This window comes from Herpailurus yagouaroundi, unplaced genomic scaffold (genome assembly GCF_014898765.1).
Source record: "Herpailurus yagouaroundi ecotype Mexico unplaced genomic scaffold, PumYag 189, whole genome shotgun sequence".
Lineage (NCBI taxonomy): Eukaryota > Metazoa > Chordata > Mammalia > Carnivora > Felidae > Herpailurus > Herpailurus yagouaroundi.
Window position 1 is genome coordinate 13,529,791 of NW_024412420.1, and position 7,981 is coordinate 13,537,771.

The 7,981-nt window shown below is 41.3% G+C and overlaps 1 long non-coding RNA gene across 1 annotated transcript; it reads left to right on the forward strand.

The window, feature by feature from the left end:
• Positions 1-1,576: 1,576 nt before the first annotated feature.
• On the forward strand, positions 1,577-3,507 carry LOC121044895 (uncharacterized). Its single transcript, XR_005797526.1, has 2 exons — positions 1,577-1,914; positions 2,505-3,507. It is a non-coding gene; the product is annotated as an uncharacterized LOC121044895 (long non-coding RNA).
• The last annotated feature ends 4,474 nt before the right edge of the window (positions 3,508-7,981 follow it).

Here is a 7,981-nt window from a genome sequence, read left to right on the forward strand (position 1 = left end):
GCTGCCGCCTAATGTTTTCCGGGCGGAAGGGAATGAGTTGGCAGATCTCGCCTCCTGTTGGCCTGCCCCCTCTTGTCTGCAGAGCTGCTGCCCTCTCTCCCAGGAGGCTTCATTCACCTTCATTCAAGGGGGCAGTGGGCTTGGGAGGGGATCCGCCGTCTCTAGAGGCGCCCCGCTCACAGAGACCCTGGGCTCTTCCTCTTGGGCACGAGCCGATGGGAGCAGTTTCTAGACCCCCTTCTAGAAGTGGCCTCAGTTCCCGCGGCCTAACATGTGGAAGGGGGTTACTAATGCCCTCACCCCTGGGGCCTTCAAAAGAACTATTTAGGGTAGGGCCAAGGACACTAGGCCTCAGAGATGTCACAGGGAATTTTTTTTTTTAATTTAATAGGAAATCATTAAGACATAAAAAGGAATAAAAACAACACAAGACGCAACTGAGTACCCACCACCCCGCTTAAAAGATAAATCATTAATTCTCCTTTCCCCTCAGAAGGCATCGCTTAAATTTGTATATCTAGACCCTCTCATTGCAGGGAGGGGCCTGGGAATTCATTAGTGTGCTCTTTTTTTTTTTTTTTTTAAGTTTATTTATTTATTTTGAGAGAGAGAGCAGAGGAGGGGCAAAGAGAGAGGGAGACGGAGAGTTCCAAGCAGGCTCCACGCCATCAGTGCCGAGCCTGATGTGGGGCTTGAACCCACGAACCATGAGATCACGACCTGAGCCGAAACCAAGAGTCAGACCCTTAACTGATGGAGTCACCCGGGCGCCCCAGGACGCTCTTTGATGAAACACTGCCCTGAGCTCTCTGAAGAGAACAAGAATGCGGGTAATGACCACGAAGAGACAAGGAGTCGCTGGAGGAGAGATCTCTGGCGCTCACACTGTCCATGCAGTGATCTGAGCGGTGCGGGTAGGGCTGAGGGGCATTTCAGATGAACAGGGTGGGCCCGTCAGGTGGGGGGGGGGGGGGGAAGAACACGGACTCCCGAGTGTGCAAGCCTAGTTTTAAATCTTGGTCTCCCCCATTTCCGATGAGACATCAGGCCGGTTCCTGACCATCTCTGAGCCTCATCTATAAAAGGCTTGTGGGGAGGTTGAAATGACCTACAGCGCGTGTGCAGTATCTGGCAGAGTTCAGGAATCCCCCCAAGCGTTAGCTCCAACCCCAGAGATGCCAACTGAGACTCACCCGAGGCCTTTGTCCGTGTCCCTCCACGACGTGACCCTTACCGCCTGCCCATGGCCCACCCAGCTCCCCACCATTATTTTTCTGAGGTAATTGGCCACAGATGTGTTAGAGGAAAAAGGAAGAAGGAAGGCAGCCAGGAGGATTCATTCCTAGGGCATCTGGATAGAGATCAGATCTCCTCCTCCGTCCATATCATGCAGCCTCCATTTAGATATGAAGGGGTGGGATTGGGTTCCTGGGGAGAAATTGAGCCTCTTCGCTTCTGCTGGGTCTAAATCGAGCAGTGCCTTGGTTACCCGCTCCCGGGCTTTGTGATTGGTTGGCTGTGGGGGGAGAGGGGGTGGGGGGGAGGGGGGCAGTAGGCTGCTGATGGAGCTGCGGCATCCTTTCGGCTGGGGCCCCGGGAGGGGGAAGGGAAAAGACCGAGCAGTGGAGGGAAGAGGGAGCCATTTCTCTCCACTGGCTGCGACCTCCGTGCTCACAGCTCACATTTGCCCGGAATCCCGAGGCCTCCTCGGCCGAGGACTCCATCATGCTGGATATTTTCATCCTGATGTTCTTTGCCATCATAGGCCTGGTCATTCTGTCCTACATTATCTATCTGCTCTAGCTGCGGCCGGGAACCCTCAGAACAGCTCGGGGGGTAAGGATGGAGCTGACCGGCCGAGCATCCTGCTTTGCTGACGCACCGGTGGATTTTTGCTTCTGGTCGTTATTTCGGGTATTGATTCAAAAACCAAATTGAAAGAGATCTTGTTAGCTTTTTTTTTTTTTTTTTTTTTTTTTTTTTTGCGTCAGACGCACTGATAGAGCATTTCTCAGACCACCCTGAAAAGAATAAGAAATGCCAGCTTCTTTCTCTGAGACCTAATTCGAACGATTTTTGAAAATGAAAAATAAGCCCCGCAGTACAAAGGATTTTTAGAATGGGTTGGGAGTGGTGTGCTTGGCGGGGGAGGGACTATTATTTTCCTAGTTTTTTTTCTTCAAGTTCGGTGCTCCTAGTCCAAGTTGCCTTTCTTCTCCTGGTAATTAAAGGTAAAACACATCTTTATACGTCAGCAGAGCGGTTTGCAATTATGCTTCCATAATTGCATTAATTAATTAGTGACTCCTTTTCCCTGGAAGGTGAAGCAGCTAATGAAATGTACTTGGGAGCGGGGTCTGGGAGAGATGTCCATTCTTTTCCAACTGTGGGGTTTGGTGGCCAGGAGGGAGGAGTTCCTCATTTGTTTCTTAGTCCGTAGCCCGTACTGGGCTGCTGGTATCTTTGCTGTTCCCATCTGAGCCTTGTTTCTGGGTTTCCCACAGCTCCTGGTCTCCACTCCAACCAGAGACCTCTTAGCAGCAGTCCTGCTGCCCAGCAGACCTCTTCCAGAACCTTCCGGATATGGCTAACCACTGTGGCGCAAGGGGCTTTTTGAGCCCAGAGGCAGAGGGGCACTCAGCCGGGACGTCAGGAATTCGTGGGCAAGGCTGGCAGATGCTGTGTGCGTTTGAGCTGTGGATAGAAGGTGTTGAGGACACAGAGCTGAAATGCAGACTCATGAAAGTCACCACGGACAACTGCGCACATATCCATTTTGAGAGCCTCTCTCTAGGTGTAAATGCAACTGCGTATTATGCTAAAGTATGTTCTTCCCTTTCCCTCTCACACACTGGGGGGATAGTTCAAGAGCACATTGTCTACCCTCATCTCTGAAGTATTCAGTTTATCACTGTCTTTGCAGACAGCCTGAGGTGGTGTAGTATCCCTTGTCTCACTCTTTAGCCAGAAGGAACTCGTCATTTGAATTTTTACGATTTATCATATTTTTTTCCACTCCATACCACGTGAGCCCCAGCTTCTCATTTAAAGAGAGAAATGGTTATATAGTCATTATTCTTTGAGACTGTCTGAATTATAAATTATTGAAATAGGGTAGCTATAACTCATCTTACTTGTTATGTGGGAAAAATCTCTCTCTTGCCCCAAAATAAATGTTTGTTTGTTTGTTTTTATATTGTCAAATGTTCCTTTTCTGGAAAAAAGACTTTCAACATATTTCTTTGTCCAGTTAGGGTTGAAGAAACTATATATTTTGGAACCCAGAGTAGACTTGGGCCCCAAATCTGCGGTACCCATTCCTTTGAAAAGTCCATCATGATGGTTCTACACTGGATTTTCCTTTCTAGCTTAAAAATAAACAAGGAGACAGATTAACTTAATAGTTTTTATTTATAATATTGTGTTCAATTTCCGTGTTTTAAAAAAGCAGTACAATTGAGGCAATACAATATATGATCCAATAAAAATGGAAAACTTGCATTTTAAGATTCGGGCCAAGAAAAATACACTACTCCAGGAGCATGGTCTTGGCAACAAATTATGTGACCTTCAAGAAGTCAGTTAACGCTCAGGGCTTTTGTTTATTCTGACAAATGAAAGGGTTAGACTAGAAAATTGTTAGTGGTAAATTTTTTATTTCAAATTTATTTTTTATTTTATTATTAAATTTTCATTTAAAATCTTCCCTTTCCGGGGCGCCTGGGTGGCGCAGTCGGTTAAGCGTCCGACTTCAGCCAGGTCACGATCTCGCGGTCCGTGAGTTTGAGCCCCGCGTTGGGCTCTGAGCTGATGGCTCAGAGCCTGGAGCCTGTTTCCGATTCTGTGTCTCCCTCTCTCTCTGCCCCTCCCCCGTTCATGCTCTGTCTCTCTCTGTCCCCAAAAAATAAATAAACGTTAAAAAAAAAATTAAAAAAAAAAATAAAATCTTCCCTTTCCGTTTTAAACTTCTTCAATCCTGGGATGCATTAGCTTTGGAAACCACACCTTTGAGAGCAGAATTCCTATGGAACAAACTCTTAATGTTCACCAGCAGTTTGCTTTTCTGCTCTCTCTAAATGACATTTGATAATGAAATCCAACTGGAAAACTCTCTCTCTTTTTTCTTTTTTGGGCACGACCAGCTACATTGTGAGAAGAGAATGACAATATTTATTCACTGCAAACTTGTATCAGTGATAATTCGCCTAAGCTGTTTAGGGAATACTAACAGGTGCAATACTATATGGTGGTATGTGACCCAAGGAGGTGATCTGACAGATAAGCTAGTGTAGGAAGCATACATACAGGGATGAGGCTGATCTTCAGTTATCCGGGGAGGCCTTGACATGACATTTCCCACTGAAACACTCCTCTGACTCTCTGGCATAACTTCGTGTCTCACACTAAAATTTTTCCTACTGTAAGGCAAGCGTCAGTATTTTGGAAGGGGAACAAGTTACACAGTGAATTATAGTGGTATGAATCTTCAAGGTTTAGTCTCCAACCAGGTTCACTCTGAAGTCTTTTATGAGGCCAAGGCTCTTTAGCCTGTATTCGCACATAGTTGAAATGGCTAAACAACTCAGTGAAAACAATCAGCCAGTTTCAGTCCTAGCCCACTGATACATATCACCGATATTGGGTGCAATGTAAGCACAGAAAGAGTGTCCATATGCTTGTGAAATATTATGGTTTCAAAAAATAAGTAATTATATTTTGGAAGAAATTTTAGGACTTTGTGCCTCTATCCGTGCTAGAAAATGCCAGCTTATAATAGAATTTTACTGGGTTCATCATTTCAGTACATGTTTTAAATTTCATATTTAAACTATTTGTATATTGGCCTCCTAAGACAAAACACTGAAAAGAGTTACTTCTGTAATATAAAGGTTTTTAAAAAATGTTTATTTATTTTTGAGAGAGAGAGCACCCATGCATACACAGGGAAGGAGCAGAGAGAGAGGGAGAGAGAGAATCCCAAGCAGGCTCTGTGCTTTCAGTGTGGAGCCCGATGCAGGGCTCAAACCCATGAACCGTGAGATCATGACCTGAGCCAAAATCAAGAGTCAGACGTTTAACTGAGCCACCCAGGCGCCCGTATAATATAAAGTTTTGTATACATTTTATAAATCTGTCATAGGCAATCCTGTCCTATAAAGTGGGTATTACACTTGGTCCACATCAATGCAGTAATAAATCTAAATAATTGTAGATTACTTAGAAAAGAGTTAATGTGGCATTACACTAATTCCTGCTTTCTTGATAAAAAATAGAAATTTGTATGAGAAAGTGATGTATTTTATTGCAGGAGGAAGGGGATATATTTTGGGAAACAGTTAAATAATGGAAAATTATAATAAATATTACTAAGTTTTAAACCACCTAAGACTCATTATTCTGGGTGTACAGAATCATGTCCAAACTCTTTGAAACTTGGCATGACATAATTTACTAAACTTCAGAAAATTTGTTTGCTTTTAAGAGGCTTAAAATTAGCATTATCCAAAAAATTAATAAAATTAGCATTATTCAGACTTCAGATCCCTTAAAAGTACCATTTTAATGTTAAATTGCTCAAAAAAAAGGGATTTTCCCTTAATAAAAAGTACTTAAGCATAGCTGAAGTGGAAAATTGTCTTTGAATTACATGCTTTAGCTTATCACACTCCAAATATTTGCTAAGCCTAGAATGGCCTCTTCTAAGTTAGTTTTGCTCCCATCTATTTTAAACAAAAATAAAACCAGTCACATATAAAAGAGGAAACAGAAAAAGCCATTGACACAACTTCCATTATAAACTCAAACATGCAGATCCATCTAGAAATACTTAAGAACTTTTTTGATCTTAGAAAAACAGATCTTGTTGTCATGGGAAACTGCAATCAATCCACAATACTTAATTACATATTTTGTTTTTTGAAACTGATGTTAAACTATACTTGTAGTATTTGGAATATCAATTGCTTAGAATTTGGTCTCTGAATTAAATAGCAGAATAGTATAGAATACTGATCTACTTATAGGTTATTGTTCAATTTATGAGTTTTTGGTAGCAAATGAAATTATTTAACCAATTAATTTATATGCTATAGTATTAAGCATAAGTATACATAGATATATAGCTTATTGCAACATTATATTAAGATGTTTTGTTTTGATCATGGTAGAGCTATAATTAACAGCTTAAATAAAAATAAGTTCCTCCACAAGAAATAATTTAAAGGAGTTACATTTGGGGTACCTGGGTGGCTCAGTCAGTTAAGTGCCCGACTTCAACTCAGGCCATAATCTCGTGGTTTGTGAGTTCGAGCCCCGCATCGGGCTCTGTGCTGACAGCTCAGAGCCTGGAGCCTGCTTCGGATTCTGGGTCTCCCCCTCTCTCTGCCCCTCCCATGCTCATGCTCTGTCTCTCTCTGTCTCTCAATAATAAATAAATGTTAAAAAAAGTTAAAGGAATTACATTCAATGACTTACATAATGACAAAACTCTGAACAAGTTAGAATGTTTTTAATTTTAATTTTATTAATATGAATAAATAACAAATTAAATAAAATTTAGCAAATATTAAATATTTAGGTATCAAAGACATTTATCATAAATATAATACTTTAAAAATAACACTGATATTTTTCAGCTTTGTACACATTTATAAGAAAGCCTTTCAAGGGCTACACTAAGCCTTTTTTTACATCTCTGGTTACTTAAGGAAGTTTCTGAAATTGTATTTGCTTTCTTGATGAAAATCAAATGTGTCCTTAGTACTTCAGCACTTTTTTTTTTTTAACCTAGAGAAGACTATCCAATAGTTTTTCAGGTCATTTTTCCTATCTTAGCGACGTTTCAATCAACGAAGAAACATGTCCATAACCTGATTTCTTACAGGTTTCACTGCCACCTGCCAGTGGAATTGAAAGAAGTGACATCTCTAGTAAGGTGTCCAGCAACCAAAGAGCGTAACAGTTTTATGTTTTTACCCTTCACAATACTTAATGACAAAGAAATCTGTAATCGTATAATTGGATACTATTCACTTAAAGAGGCTAACTCTTGAGCGACAAACACACAAAGAGGTTAAGGTTTGTTTTTTATTGACATAAGATGGTTCTTCCAGTTGCATCTTTTCCTGTAAACCTCATGCTTGCTCTGATCTCCATTTGAGGTGAATGATTATCCTGGCAATAAAAATCTTTGTGATAACAGAAGAACTGGAAGCAAGAACTAAGTCAACAGAAGATGGGAAAAGTGTGAAATAAGGTGTCTATTGTTCATGCTATGGAGAACAGCCTGACAGGCAACCACCTGAACTTCTTGAATGATTGAACTGCTGCCCAAATTTAGTAATTTACTGCCTGCTTTGTGAATATGATAAAGAAGTTAAGGGGTCCAAAGAGCATGAGACACAATTATTAAAAAAAAAAAAGTGTTAAGGTTAGATAGATGTTCCCTGATCTCTTAAGGTACAGTCTATTTATCTCACAAGATAAAAGCTTTAAAATGAGTTTCCAGGAAAAGAAGTGTCCTTAGTTTGTCAGTATGGGGTTGTGTGTGTGTTTAGAAACAATGGTAAAGATAAATATAAGGATGTGTCATTGGGTTTGCCTTCTAGTAGAAGTAAAACTCAGCATCAAATGAAAGTCAAAGGAGACTGAGGGAATCACTATTAAAAGGTAAAAAAGAGTTAGAAGACCAGGTCAATCTTCTAACTTAGAAAAAGATATGGGATAAATGATCTGACCTGTTAGCAGCTCACGTTGTTATAACTGTTCTCAAGTTAGCAGTGGCCAGTCTCCTGGTTATGGTTAGGCCATTCATTTTGCAAGTGCTCCTTTTTCGGTAGCACTATGAATGTCTACATCGTCACTTAAACATCAATACCAGTGATAATAATACATGCTTTTGCAAGTTAATCTCCCACCTTAACATCTGATATCACACTTCATTCCTGATGACAGATGTATTTGGCAAAAAACTGGGCTGCTG